Consider the following 15,890-nt stretch of genomic DNA (forward strand, 5'->3'; position numbering starts at 1 on the left):
CCATGCTGCAGTTACAAGTTTACCTCTAGTCCATTCAGCCATAGAAGATCCGGATCTCAATTCTGCCTGATGTCTCAAACATGCTTCTGTATCAATGGGAATTTTATGAACAGAGCAGTTACTGCATCATTCCCACAGATGCCTAAAACATGGGAGATCAAACACGACTAACCAGCTTCATATTTTACCACATTCTGCAGCCTTCTCTTGTTAGACAAAAAAATGCTTTTTACAACTGGAAATGAGAGATTCTTTCCATAGAGTTGAACAAGACATTAAAATCTCTGATAAAATCGCCTGATGCTGTCACTGACCCTTTGGCTTAGCCATATTTTAAAGCAGTGGATGACAATGTTGCAAATGCCGGACCCAAAAGGAATACATGTAAATCCCCTTTTAAATAACAATTACAGAATATTATTCCTTATCCATGAATTCACAAAATATTTTACTCAAGATTGTTACCTGCCCTACAGGAGGCAGAGAGGAATTCCTAATTTACAGACGAGGAGCCTGAGAATGACTGATAATAAAACTAACTTTCCAGAGGTGCCATAGGGAGTGCACCAGAGCACGGGGACACCTCTGCTCTCACTCCTGTGCTTAACGCCAGTCGTGCCGGTCAAATACTCCACGTGAATACACTTATGCAATTACCTGGGACTTACAGACAGCTAAAATCACACCTTTATATACAAGGGCAGCTTCTGAGCTAAGACGATGGGTTCTAAACACAGGTAAGTAAATTGTAAAGGATACAGCAGATCAGAACCTGGCTCATTAAACTTTTCATTGGATTAGCTATATCAGTTACCTCTTTTTTTTTTTTTTTGTCTTTTAACATTCAAGAGGTAGAATGCATAGTAACAGCATTGTCTTAATGCTTGCAATGTCTTATTAAAAGGAAAATAACATACTCGCACACATATACATACACACACGTGGGGGGGAGGGGGCATGACTGAAGACTGTTCTGCTTCAGAGGGCCGTAATTTTGACTGCAGTACACATTGCCAAAAATGAGAACTGAAGACAGCTGAAGGTTTATCACAGAACCAGGCAACTCTCTTAGCAAGGGGCTGATAGCATTGGTGAAGAAACTGGTGTATCTGGTACGTCCAGACAATCCCCTAGATAAAGAATTCCAGCCTCTCTTGCAGGCTCTGCTTTCCTTTAAGGCTCCCAACTCAGCATATTTACCACACCTAAAAAAGACTGATTTGGCCCTTATGTAGGTGGTTTCCTAGAAAAGCATATTTACATAGGAGCTGAAGCATTACTTCCGTCTCTCAATACAGAATTTTTGGTAAGAGGTGAAAAAAAAATCAATTTATAAGTGTTTTCCATTTAAAGTAATTTTCCCTGATAGGAACTGGGTAAATGACCAAAAATTGTAAGTATAATCACTTTGTTTCACATGCATGAACTAGTATATGGGACAGCTAAATGCCAACTGGTATCATCGTCATGCCTACCAAGTTAAAACACAGTGTTTTGTTATTCTAACACTAACCATTTGTGGGGGAAATTTTAATTCTGAAAGCAAAAGTGGCCTGTCAAAAATATTCTGCTATAAGAAATTTTAAAAGAAAAAAGACAGGAAATGTTCTTGCGTTTTGTTCATTTAAAGAAAAAAAGAAAGGCAATGCTGCAGAAGATAAGAAAAATTATACACAAGTCGAGGTCCACGCAAACTTTCAGCAAGGCTTCTAGCCTCTTCTTTTCATTTATATTTAAGATACAAAGACATTTTAATTAAATTAGCATTTATATAGAGAGTTCTCAATTTAATGGAACATTTAAGAAATACCCAGCGTATAAAATGACATCTTTTAAATTGCTAAAATACCTGGATAAGATTTCAGGATGTGTGCCTTTCACTTCATGGATAATTCATTTGGCTATCTTGGCAACAATGTTTACCAAATACAGTTTTTACTCACTAAAGACTTAATTGCTACGTGCCATTCTCAAGAACATAAAATAAGCAGCAGTTTAGTTGCAGCGAAAGCTCTCTGTCTGCTTTCTTAAATTAAACGGGACTGTCTGTGCCTTGTGTGACATTAACTTCCCACCACAGCTCCCAGTTGGGGATGCTGGTCAAGCTGGAAGTAGAGCGTTAGTGCACTGACGTACCAGGACTGTTCTCCTAGTTCTGGAGTTTGTGACAATAAGGAGTATATTTTATGCAACGGTTCAATCACACCTTTGATTAGATAACTCTCACAGACATTTGAAGGGTCCTGCATCTTCAACAGATCTGCCAGCACAAACGCTGTAAAAAGCAATTTAGATATCAAGCTGAATTGGCAATCTTCCTGGAAGGGATGGCCATTAAACACTCCAAAGTACACCTTCCAGCCATCTCTACTAGGACAGGATCCGACCTAGATGTTTCCAGCACCTAATATTGGACCACGGTCGAGAGCTTCCCTCTGTGCCTCCTGGGACAGAGAAACCTCGCAGCTAGGTCGAATGAGAAAAGCCGGCGGTGGCCTCAAAGCCATGACTGACAGCAGCATGACGTAGGTGAGAACCTGCTGCACTCAACCACTGCTTTATACACAATATGCAGAAAGCTCATACAATGTTGAAATTTTTTTCCGCTGTACGGTGTTTAATGTTATAATGTATGATTATGGGCATTCAGCTTAGATGAGTTTGCCTGTAGCTGTGAGTCTCGCTCTCTTCTTTTTTTTTTTTTTTTTTTTAAGAGCTTGTTACTGTTGGTTGATTATTTTATTTTCATATAATGCATAGGACCTAAGTTTTTAGAAGATGGTGATCCAGGTTAGACGGACAGCACCTGCATCTATATACCATATTCACCCGCGTTGTTTTACTCTTGTGATAAATATTACGTAGCAGATAAATCATTTTGACGTCACTACTGAACTATCCTCAGGACTATATTAGTGAATCTGCAGCAGTTTGTGTGCATTCAAATTAGACCTAAAACAAGTTCACTGACCAACATACAACACTTTGAATCAGTAACACCGACTGCCAGTGACGACACCACCTGAAGACCCGAGTCTGAAACGCAAAGGAAAAGCGGGGAACAGGAGCGTCCTCCCCTTTCGAACCTGCTACAAACCTGGTTTCCATTTCCTAGAAAATGACTAATAAGGGATGAACTTACTGAGAAATCGTAATTGGTTTTACCCTTACCAGAATTTAATACACTCGATCAGATAATTAAAATCGCAAGACTGCAAGTTAAATGTTCTACAGGGTCTTGGGCTGACTGACTGCAAAAGAAAACACAGAGACGGTGCGATGGTGGTTTAGAATTAAGATAGAATGGCTGAACATGGCAATACATCCTGACTTCTTTAAAAGGGTTATCTATAAACATTAGATGTACACCAGTAAATTTTAACTACTGTACCTTCATCGCGCATATTTAACTCCTTGACAATTATGCAACATAGCCCAGAACATTTGGATTGATGTCTCTGCTGAAATCGAAGACAAGAAACATTTTCTATATTGCTAAGTGACTGTCCGTGACTATTTAATGGGTTCCGATGAAGATGTAACAAAGGTATATCTAGATAATGGAAGAAGCTATCCTCCAGCTGTGTTTATTAGAAAATACATCACTATTAAATCTTAATCTATTCTAAAAGAAAATAAGCAAAAGAGGTATAACTGTAGCAAGAAGAATAGCCTTATTATGAGAAGATCTAAGAATACCTTTATTTCAAAATCGGATTAGTGGTATGACAGACTGTGCCACATCGCAAAAAAGGTCTGTGCCATTAATCAAGGAATCTAAAATTTGATAAAATGTGTGTGTATGCAGAAGGATCGTTTCATAAACACATTTAAGTGAATGTGATGTAATAAATTGAGCCTATGGACATGTGCTGAATAAATATTTATGATAGCAGTAAAATGTGCCTGTGGTATTTATTATTTCAGAGTTTTCTCCGTGACAGGTAATGATTTTTTCCCTTCTAATTATGATTCAGTGCTACATCTTTATTTTTAGTTTTTCTCCTGCATATATGCACCGAACATATACTGTATGAAAAAAATAACATTTTAAAAATGCCATAACAAAATCAAAAACTTCAGCCACACTGCAAATCTGGAGTCCGAGGGAACTTGTTTCCACGTCGGAGAATACAAATTGACCTAGTACCTCAAAAAGCTACTAAAAGTTCTCATTAACATTAAGTCTCTATTAGGTAAGAGTAATGCTCCTTGATTTCTGCTATCAGTGAAGAAAACTATAAAGATGCTAAGGAAACAAAAGGACACTGATTCAAATTTTATGCCTAATAAACCTTGCTCTGAGGGACTAAACAGACTTCACCAATGCAGAGATTATGTAGTGGACAAATTCCACCCAGACCACTTTTAGGCATATTGTTAGTGTGTACTCATCCATTGGACTCTCGGTAGAATCTGGACTTTCAGGGACAATCTTCAACCCCATCCTCTGGCAAATCTTATTTGCAGCCCCTCCTCTCTACAGAGATCCCTCATGCCAATGCAATATGAAAGAGGATTTCAGTACATGAGGAACAGCTTATTAATTTTACACAGTTCTTGAGCTATTTTGAAACCTACCCTGGAGAGTACTGTCAGCAGTAGAGAGTGATTATTTCCTCAGCTTTCTTGTCTTTTTCTATTCAATCCATCTGCTTAACACAATGGGCTCACAATCTCCGACTGAAATTTCTAGACACCACCATCGTACAAACAAATATTAAAAATTATAACATCCGCTAAGATAAGAAATAAAAGACACACGACATGATGTACTACTCAAAAAAGCCCCATGAAATTATGGAAGAAAGTTAATGCTGACCTTCCCTCTGTGACTGTTGACTCTTCACATCTATTGGCATTACACATGGTAAATCACACAGACTCACTGCAAACTAAAAAGCCTTGTCCCAGTAATTCTCACAAATAATGGCCTGTGAAATCATTCTGATGAACTGCTAATTATCCTAACAGTCCTACAGTAACATATGAAAGCAACTAATCCTTTCAAACAGAGCTAGATGTGTCTTCACTGAACTACATCCTCACCCCATTCATTCTCTTATGGAATAGAGAGAAAATACCTTGCGTACGGATGCCAACATTAAAACATCCAGAGCAATTACATGGAGAGGGAATATTTAAATGGCAAACAGTATCTGTAAAACAAAATGACATGATGTGAAGCCACCAGTTCAAATCTAGACTCAATGCATTATGACTGCCCTTCTCACTTAATAGCCATCAGATACCATGAGCAACTGGAATTACAAGACAAGCAGAGAACAATATTTAAAGGAACTGCCCCCCATATGGCCCCAAAAATGTAAGCACTGACAGGGAGTTTGGAAAGATTTGACTTATACCAAAAGACAGGCAAGTCTCATCTGTGAAGGCATGAGAGCTCTAAGCTTCGTGTACTGGCGTGCACAAAGATCAGTATTTTACGCCTTTTCTACATCTAAATAATTACAATAGCTCTATAAAAATCAAACCAAATAACTGAGAAAATACTCCCTGTTAAAAAAAAATAAATCACAAATTTTCACAGGGAGAAAACATTTCTGCTTTTCTTCTTCTTGAACAAAGGTATGCTCTGCCTGCTCGACCCATTTTCCTTTTCTTCTTCCCCTCCCCCATTTCTTTGTGGCACCCTTTTTCCTTTTTTTCACAAATCAGTTCTATTAATCCCACGGTATGACCTACACACCAAAGGAAGGAAAAATGGTATTTGTTCAGTAGCAGCACATTGTTTTAATGGTCCTGGGTCTTAGTATTAGCACCATACAATAGGATGAAACAGATATGCAGAACTCGGCGAGTCTGCTTAATTCCTTTTCCCATTTCAGGCTGCTGTGTGACTTATGGTTAGATGCTTGACACGTTTAGATAGGTAAAGCTGAAGTAAGTGGATGGCTGAAACTCCTGAAATAAACTGAATGGCTATTCTTTAACAAGCACAAGCAAAGACTGAACAGAATAATCCTTAACCTCTGATGCGCTTAGTTTTTTGTTTGACGCACAGCTGTGGGAAAAGCACTACCCAATAAATTGCTTATGGAGCGATGACTGAGGCACGGCATACGCTAAACCAGCATGGAATCTGCTTTAAGCTATGCCAATTGACAACAGAGTGTTACACACTCTGGCCATGCCCCAGATACGTCTCGTATCACGGGCAAGTGCACAAGAGACACAGAGGGAAATTTCAGATGGCCAGTCTGACCGTTGTGTGATTTCTTTGAATCATTCAAGAGGGAACGCAAATGAGAAGCTGATTTACTGTGCCTCAGCTCCAATCCGTGGAACGGGAATAACCATTCCAGACAAGCCTACTGCCAAGACACGCTGTAGCACCGGAGAGATACCAGCGTGTCTGCCGAACAAGGGTTAATGTGCCTATGCCACTTTTCCACACGACAGTTAGAAACAGGGGGGGTTTAGCAATGTTGAACTGATTTATACTAAGTACCATTTAGCAGTAATGACTGCTTCTTTTCTCCCCCCTGATTTTCCTTTTTTTCCAAACTATACTTTGGCAATTAACTGACCCCTGCAGAAGACAAAAGAACCACCACATACTATAAGCATATGGAAATTTACTCCTAGATTACATACAGTTCTTTTTGTAGTTTTTCTTCCAATTCAAATAATTACATTTGGAAAAGGAAAGAAAGAGGTGAGTGATTATCAAATAGCCAACAGAGACCAAGTTAATGACTTGAAACAAACAGAAAACATTTGCAAAATCCTGACGTATTTATTTACTCACACCACACTTGCTATGACCAGCTTAGGATGAGCCTTTCACACATCTCCACCAGTGACCTTGTACTGAAACAGCGACATTTGTACCTAGCCCAAGTGCCAGCAAAAACCGTATGAGACACACAGATTGTACCGAAACCCACCTTCCCAAAGTCTAAGGCATAAGCTCCCCGGCAGGCAAATTCTATCCCACAAGTACAATGAATAGATAGGATCTGAGGAGTCTTCAGTTGAGTCACTTGCAATTTATATCAGCATTAATAACTGCCATATCTAAAGTAACTGCCTCTATAGATATCTAGCAGATGTATCACGGGTTTTTTCCCCCATTTATTATTTACCTTTGCTGACCTCCAGCTCTTTGAAACTAAGCTCCTGCACACTTACGTAGAAATTGCATTTTCATTTAGGCAACCGTACAAGTCATGAAATGACTGTCAGCTACAAACTGAAATTTAAGTGTCTGAGTTAGATATTTGCAGGCCACTGTTCTTCTTAACAGACCAACAACTCCTCTTATCTGCATGCTTAACTACAGTTTTGCAATGTCTTGCACAGTAAGATATTCAAGCATCTCACTTTAAGATGTTTGTTTTTGCTGTGGTTTCTGCAAAATAATGTTGTTACTATCCTTTCTTCACCAGCTTCTCCCTCTAAATGCCGTACAGTGGATTTTACTATATTCATGTCAGACAACAGCTAAAGCTGTCAAATTGTCCTGAGTGATGAAAAGAAAGCTTTATGAGCTAGCGTGAGAAGATTTCTACAAAAGTTAAAAAATATGATTACAAAAAATTTTCTGGCTTCACTCTTAGTGAATGACTGGTTTTCTACTAGAAGTCAGCACAGTCGAAATGAGCATTTGGCCCACATACCCTCATACATAACACATTCGAGCCAACAATTTCTGACGAAACCATGTTGCATGTTTCTCAACCGCAGTACTTGAAAAATAAAGTCTTCTAATTGACAGGGCATAAAGTGAGCAGTCACACTCTTGCAACTTAAGTACAATCTCCAAGCAATAAAGAATTGCTCGGAAAAACTTCCAAGCAATAAATTAGGGTAGACTTCTCCCCCACCTTCCCTTGCCTATATAATGTTTTATTTCCCCTCACTTGATGTAACAGCTGATTCTAGGAAGATGGACATTCACAGCATTTCTATTTGGTTTAGAATAATCAGCAGCGGTATTTGAGAGCTGCTCTGAATGCTGGGGTCGGGGTGCACGCCCCAGGTGGATTTAAAATCCGCAGCAAGGCAAACTGCAAACACAAACCAGCCCGAGAAGAGCATGGGTGGAAGGATGGGGCTTGGATGGGAGCCACAGCATGTTCTGACCAACTGGGACACCAGGATTTTAGGACGCATCCATTTAGACACAGCCAAAGGGGCTAATCTCACATCTGTTGTTTTGTCACAACTCCTAAACCCCTCTCTCTGGGAACTGAATATCCAAACCCAAAATAACAGCATGACTCAATTCATGCTCGTATGTTTTCCATAAATATGGCAATTCATTATTTTCGCTGAAAGCTCCCTCATAATTCTTGTCATGTGAAATAAAGTGAACGCTAACTGAATCAAACCTATTTTAAAAACACACGTTTGCATTATTATTTGCAATATTTCACTCACAGCTTAAAAAGCATTGTTTAGGTGGAAGGGGGGCCACATCAGAAGCGCCGCGTGCGTGAACGACATCCTATCTGCCAGAGGCGCGACGGATCAGGTCACGCAGTGGAAATTTTGCGCTTGACCTCAATAAGAGCAAACCAGGCCCAGGCCAATGATCAGAAACCGCATCTTCTTTAGCCCTCAGTTCCTTCTCATCTCCCCATCTCCGCCGGTCAGTGAGGAGGAGCCAAGCCCACGGCCAGTTCTCCCCATCTCCTTTCCACCTACTTCCCAGTGCTCTAGAGCTGCTGTCACCGAGAAAGCCAACCAACTCCCGGGATTCAACAATGCAAACGTGGATTGAGATTACATCTGACTCCTCTTCAAGGTAGCGAAAGTTTCTCAGAGTTTTTTGAAGTTTCTCCAAGTCTAGTCATTCTCTGCTCTTCTTTATTTTACAATTGCAGATGAGTTGAATTGATGAAGTAAATTAGAGAAGCCCTAACTCAGTTGCAGATATGCAGGGATAGAAGAACATATTTGGAAAGCAGTCAACTTGCTTTAGAAGCATGTTGGCATTTCTTTGCAGATACAGCTGCAGTACAAGAGAGCTAAAGAAAGAGTTAACACTTCTGTCATTTCTGAGTAGGTGTCTGAGCGCATCCCCCGCTAAGGCCCCAGAAGAGCAGAATGATCTGAGCAAATCTTTTACCGCTGTGTCTCTCCATGCTTGAGCAGCAAGCTCTTCAGGAAACACCTATCTGTGTATTTAAAAGGAAGACTTGCCATTGTGCTGTTTACTGTTCATATAAGTGGGAAAAAAACCCCACCCAGATAATGCCCATTCCTCACCCCGTCAGGTAAACCCCACCTTAGCTTCAACCTCGCCTTGCCTTCTGAGATTGGGGATCACAGATACCACGTATCTATCGTATGTGTGCATTTTTCTTATCAACCAAGCCCCCAAAACGGTAAAGCTTTTTGGTTCTTATCCTACCCACAGCGCGCGAGCCAGTCACACCCTTAATCTGGACTATTTTGATGGATTTGGGCAGTTTAGTGCTTCCAGAAATTCAGAACCAATTGCTACGGTTTTCTACGGTGAATCAGTAATCGCAGGCCAGAGGTGGCGACTGCTCCCAAGCACGGCATCCTCCCCACCACCTTGTCCCAGCTCTATGGAGCGACATCCAGCAGCACTACTGCTTCTCCCCTCCTCCTTTCCCACTTCATTCCACTGGCTCATTATTTTCTGTCAACTAAGGGAGAAGTGAATAATTACTTATATTGTTCTGACCAATTACTGAATATTGTCACTGAATATTTTTTAACATTTTCAACTCTTAGAGAAATGCTCTCTTTTTCAACTTAAACCTATGGACCATTTTCTCATTATGAGGAAACATCTGTGATATGGATGTGTGCATGCACATGCTCGTGCACAAATGTATATAAAGTTATGAGGGGGGGGGATTACTTCCAGACATCCACGTTGCTGTTCGGAAAGAAAAAAATGTCTAAGTGATGGTAAGTACATGGCCTCTTTTCTTTATGTTTGTCACTTTTAACTTTATAGAACAGCGTTGTTATTTATAATACACTTTCTTTCATCAAATCAGACTGTTCCATTCTACTTATAATCACAGCTACATTCACAAGTCAACTTATTATCACAGCAAGATCTATCAGCTCTGCCTACACTGTATTTACAAACTAGAAAGGAAGTTTTTAGCTTAGAAAAATTTGCTACAGATACTGTGGCAGACCTGAGGACATCAAACTTAATAACAGAGAGATAAATTAACTGATACTAGGGAAAGACAAGGGAGAGGTCAGTAATGTCATCTTGATTACTCAGAAAGGTTAAGAACTATTGCAAGCTTTGACCAAGGAGAAGACAAAAGATTAACTTCGGTGAACTACACTACGTGATCCGTTGAAAATACAATAATCAAGCATATCATCCTATGGTTAACCATGGTAATGGCCATCTGTGTGAGAAAGCTGGGAAAACATTCAGGCTGTAGAACTGGTCGTGCTTACTCACACTGGGCATAGCAGTTGTGCATCAGAGTTTTGCCTACAGAGTTCTCCCCTGGACGGAAATGAAGAGACAGAGAGAAATTTCCCTTAAAGCCAAGTCAACTTCTTCTTGCTATCAGAAAAAATCCATCTTTGAAAATTAGAAACAGCAGGAAGTACACTGTATCGAACGCTAAATTAATTTCTTCTGATAACTTATTTCAAACAGTATTTGATTAAAAGACAATAAAACATGCTTTTAAATCTAGAAAAACATGGTTACTGCAGGCTGAGGCAAAAGTGGTATTGCTGATAAGTGACAGCAGTGTTGTTATTTATTTCGCTCTTGTAAAGGCACCCCAGTCAATCAATAGCTGTGCATGTGCTAAGGCAGTAGGGCTTGTATAAAGATGCTTATCAGAAATCCATGAGCAACATTCCACTTTTGATTACCGTGCTCCAGACTGTCCACAACACTGCTGAAGACTGTATGCCTCTTTGACAAGCCATATTGACAGAAATAATAATATAGAAACCACACTTCCTAATATGCATATCTAACTGCACAGCCAATTAACCACTATGCTGACTGAAATTGCTTTGTTATTCATTTTATTCCAACTGATGTTAATACTTTGGCAGCTGATGGGGATAATAACTGATGGAGCATATTGGAAATTTTGAAAGGGGATATAAAATTTATATAATTTAAAGATGTGGAGAAAGGTGCTTTACAGTCTTAAAACATGGAAATGTCTCAGTTATGTGTAAGAAGTACTCAGAGCAGGAGAACTAGTAAGTATTTGAAAATCTGTGAATGAAAAGGAAATATAAAAAGAGAAGATGGTGGTATACTAACAGGTTTGAAAAAACGTTAAAAAGATCTCTCTCTAAAAAAAGGCAGTTATAACACGAAGATGAGACTTTTTCACTTCTACCTCTAATATCACATTGAGTAACAATGCTTGAACATCTGGAAACATTTACATTTGATGTTTTAATCAAAACATAACCCTTTTCTGCAACATAATAAGCACATTCTAACTGAAAAATGCCATCTTCTTTACCCTAGCCCCTAAAAATGTTTGGTTTATTATCATAAGATGCAGAAATAGCAATTCCAGCATATCAAAAAAAAAAAGTAAAAGGCCATCAAATTATTTTTACTTACACTAGTAAGTCTTTCCTTGCAGTTTTCTTACAAAGGTAAAACACTATCTACACATCATATGCACATCTTTCAAAGTTGTGTTGGTCCTATTTTTCACGACGCTGGCATAAAGGATTTCACTGCAGTGTTGCAATCCTGGTCCTGCTATTCTTGCTTAGCAAAAGCTCCTGGGGAGTTCAACAGGCATCTTCACCGACCAAGGGCTGCCTGATCCAGCCTGCTTGCTCCAGCAAGGGTAAGCTGGAGATTCTGCTACGGAAGTCTCGCTAAATGGACGTAACGGGGGTGAATCCAGTGCACGTGAACTTCAGCGACAATGGCGAAGCAGAGACTGGAAGAAGCTGGCCTAGCTCAGAAACGGGAGATCAGTATGCACGTCCCCGCTGCCGCGTCACGTTCTGGATAGAAAAGACCGGAGGAGGGAACGTGCCGTAGTAACGCACCATCCCGGTGCTCAGTCTCAGCTCTCGCCTCCAAAACACGTCAACCTTTCTCCCTCAAAGCCCTCGTTTTCCACAAACTCTTCTTCGACTTTGCTGTCGAAGCACTCCTTCACCCGCTCGGCTCAACCTCTTAAATCTCTCTCTACTGTTGCACCCCAAAGGTCCCTAGCGCTTCCCCACCCCAAACTACCACCTCATTAATAATAACTGCCCCCAGTACCCCAGTCCCTCGTACTTCAGACTGCCTCCGCTCCTCCTAAACCATTAGCCCGCGTCTTGGTCAGAAGTCTCATCGAGTGAAATCCCTTCTGGCACCATGCTAACCCAGGTCCTTAAATGCACAACCCCTACACACGCTGCTCAGCTCTTTCCGTTCTCCCTGTGAGCACGTCAATCCGATTCCCTCCCCATTTTTGCCTTTTCTTTCCAAGCACATGCACGTACCAATATGCAGATTTCATTAGTCACCTCCTGGCTCCTACTCTGGCAGATTTAAAAAACCCAGAATCAACTTAGATTCATCAGAAAGCAGCCTGAACAGGATCCTGAGAGCACAGACAGAAGAAATGGCCAGAAGAAATGGACACACCGTACTTGTCATTCGGTAAGTGAATGAGGAATTGGGGGGGCAATAAAAGGCCCAATAAAGACCTAAGAGGTGTTTGCAGGTGTTTTCCTTGGGTTTTTTTAGGAAGGGGTGAATGAGGATAGTCACAGCCATCCATACGGCTACAGTTTTAACTTTTTACTTATTCAGCATGCGATTTTCACTTTACACATGATCCATCATGTTCCTGGGTTCTTAAAGAAACTGGCTTTCTTCATTTAAAGTTACTGAGAAAGTTGCAATCTCTTTCCTTTTATGCGGGCTTTGCCATGGACAGTCCATGGTTTTGTAATCTAGAGGCACTGCAGTATGAGCTACTCTATCTACTCCCCAAAAAAGATTGCATGTTAGATACAGCTATAACAAAAGCAATAGCCTTGTTCTTAAGTGGAGCAAGGAGATATGAACATAAATCATCAAATAACCCACGTGCTGCAGAGACCACTGGCAAGCGCTGAGCAGCCGAGGACTTGCAATTGTGAACGTTAGTCTCTCTCTTAATTCTCTGTACTTCTCTTTATGTTGCTGATGTCATGATCCAGAGAATTATTTTCTTATTCCTTCGTGCGGTTAAACTTTCAAATCTTTCACCTTCCCAAGTTTAATGAGGGTCAGAAAGCAAAGCCGAAAAATCATTTGGTGGAGCTTGAAAGATGTTTAATTTTTACTTTTAGCATATTGAAAAACTGTGTGCTGAACTACTTTTTGTTTAATAGGGTGAGCTAATTACTCGGCTGGAATTCTGTTTATGTCTCTGTAAGGCACAATACTGTCCACTAAAACCACATGAGATCACACTACTAAGCAAAATCCCAGCAAAATTACCTGACGAGAGTCTTAGTAGCAAGATTGTGGTTTGGTTTTTCAAAAGAAGTGGAAAAAATCCAACCATGCTGGGCTTTTGGCTTTGCTTATACTATTAGCTGGAATTGGGTTGGCTCAAGGAAAACTGAAAGAATAAAAAAAATCAAAGCATTTGCCGAGACGATGGGGGTGGCAGGGCTAGGCAGTGCCAGGGGTAGAGGAGGAGGGTGTGGATGTCTGGGGACTGTGGTGACATTTATTGACTGCCCGGGCAAAGCGATCGTTTCTCCTTCTTTTGACACTTCTGATTCAAAATATTAGAGCGCGCTGCTTTCATCGGGGATCGACTAATTGACCTACCCTAAAAGCTCTTTTCGACTTTTAACAGGTACGACGCTACAAAAAGCTGACAAAGTAACAAAAAAAGCAGATACGAGGTCACCACGAAGACTGCGACGTTTAGGTACAATCGTATTAGAGCAGAGCAGAGTAACTGCAAAAGTGAATGGAGCTTATGCCGAAGGAGCCAAGCCTGAGAATCAAATTCTCACTCTCACAGAGGCTGGGGACGCCGGGGAAGGGCACTTTGACGCCGGGGTGAGGAATAAGCATCCCCCCCAACCCCTCGCCCAGTTCCCTCTGGCTGATGCTTAGAAACGCAGTGATGGGCTCCACAGGAGCTGCGTCCAACCCTGCTCAGCCAGAAAGAGAAATGCTTCTGTCGGGCTTAGAGAAGCAAATGGGAGCACCTCTCCGAAGAATTAATAATGAAAGGCATTAGATGTTTTAAAACGCAGTCAGATAGTAGAATTTCGGGTAAACACAGAAAACCAAAGACATTTAGAGTTACCGAGTAAACATGCTGACATGCCTTCTTATGACATGTAACATCCTTCATTTTGTGAAATCAGCTACTTAACTTCTGGAGAGGCTCCTGGGCTTCCCTCTGAAGTCCTTAAGTGGCAGCTCCACCACTTCATTTTTCATTTTCTTTAACAAGACTTGTTTCTCCCGAGAAAGCTGCCTTTTTACACCATCACCCTTTGATTGGGTCCAAGGTAATGTTTTTAAAAACTAGCAAAAGGCGTGATTTTAAAATGCATTCTAAGGAATTGTAGCTGGTACCTCTACAATCACGTTTCTGCTCCCCTCCTTCTTCCAGCCTTCCCTCAAATCAATAGCAAGCCCCTAAATGATATTCCCATATAGGCAGAAATTGAAAGAATAATAAGCATACACATATATGTGCACACGCATACATCTTCAATTCTCCCCTTTAAGAACATACAGTACAGAACATGCAGCATTCTCAATCTTGCACTGCCTCAGTGCACTACAGAGGAGAGTGGTGGCCTGAATTTCTCAGTCTTTTTTTTTTTTTTTTTTTTTTTTTTTTGGGGGGGGGGGGGGGGGGATTAGACCAGACATGTAACTTTAAAAAAACCCACCAAAACCAAAATGCTTAAGAAAAGCCATTTGTGTGCACTTTGCCTTTTCTAGCAGTTGAGTATTAAAGGGTATTTAGCACACAGTGGGAATTTTCAGGTAAACAATACTATTGTCTCCACTAAGGCTACCATTGTTAATCACTGAAAAAAAATCCAATAAATCCTAACTACCTCGTGCCTTCAACTAGGTCATCTTGCACAGAGAGACAAAGGTTAAGTACAAGATCTGGTTTTCACTTTGCAAAGCTTGTAAATGGTATGGCATGATCGTGCAAATGAAGCAAGGCAAGATGAGAAAATGAAGAAGAATGAAGCTGTATAATCTAATCAGAAGCCAACAAGGGTTTTTCTTTATCTTTTTTTTCCTCCCTCGGAGACAAAGGGATGCTTTAAATCCTTTTAAAGCTGGTGTTTCGCTTTCTTTTACAGCTTTTGGTAAGGCTGAGCATATGCACGTCTATTTTGCATGTGTTTATGTACAGGTTCACGCAAGTATGCATGCGAAAAGAGAGAGAAAAACTGTAACGGGGCCGCTTAAAGGGCACTGAAACAGCTTCCCGTCACTTCAGAAACTAAGTGCCGGAGCACTGTCATTCTTAAGCAAAACCTATTTGCACCTGAAAAGAATTTTCTCTCCGTCCCTTTTCCCGGCCGCTACGGTGGGCATTCCTTCTTCCCCCTTTCTCAGCGTCCAAAGGCTCTCTTCTTCCCCGGTCCCCCGCCTAATTAGCTGCCCTTATGCTTTAGTTCATCCACTTTCCACCAAGGTAATGAATTGGAAGGAGCGTGATCATCCCCAGCAATTTAAAGAACACACGGGCTCCCCCCCCCCAAAACACACACACACCCCTCCCCGGGTTCCCTCGGCTCCCAGCCCTGCTTCTCACCGGGGCGCAAGACCCCACTGGGGGGGTGTCCCCGGGGCTGGGACAGGGAGGGGGACCGGGACACACACACGACACCCGGGATTCTCCCACCCGGGGACCGCGGCGCCGGAGGAACCTCCGGGC

The 15,890-nt window shown here is 41.1% G+C and overlaps 1 protein-coding gene across 27 annotated transcripts in view; it reads right to left on the minus strand.

The window, feature by feature from the left end:
• NRXN1 (neurexin 1) overlaps positions 1-15,890 on the minus strand; it is a 720,174-nt gene that overhangs the window by 264,248 nt on the left and 440,036 nt on the right. The window lies entirely within an intron of this gene.

Source organism: Accipiter gentilis, chromosome 30 (genome assembly GCF_929443795.1).
Source record: "Accipiter gentilis chromosome 30, bAccGen1.1, whole genome shotgun sequence".
Lineage (NCBI taxonomy): Eukaryota > Metazoa > Chordata > Aves > Accipitriformes > Accipitridae > Astur > Astur gentilis.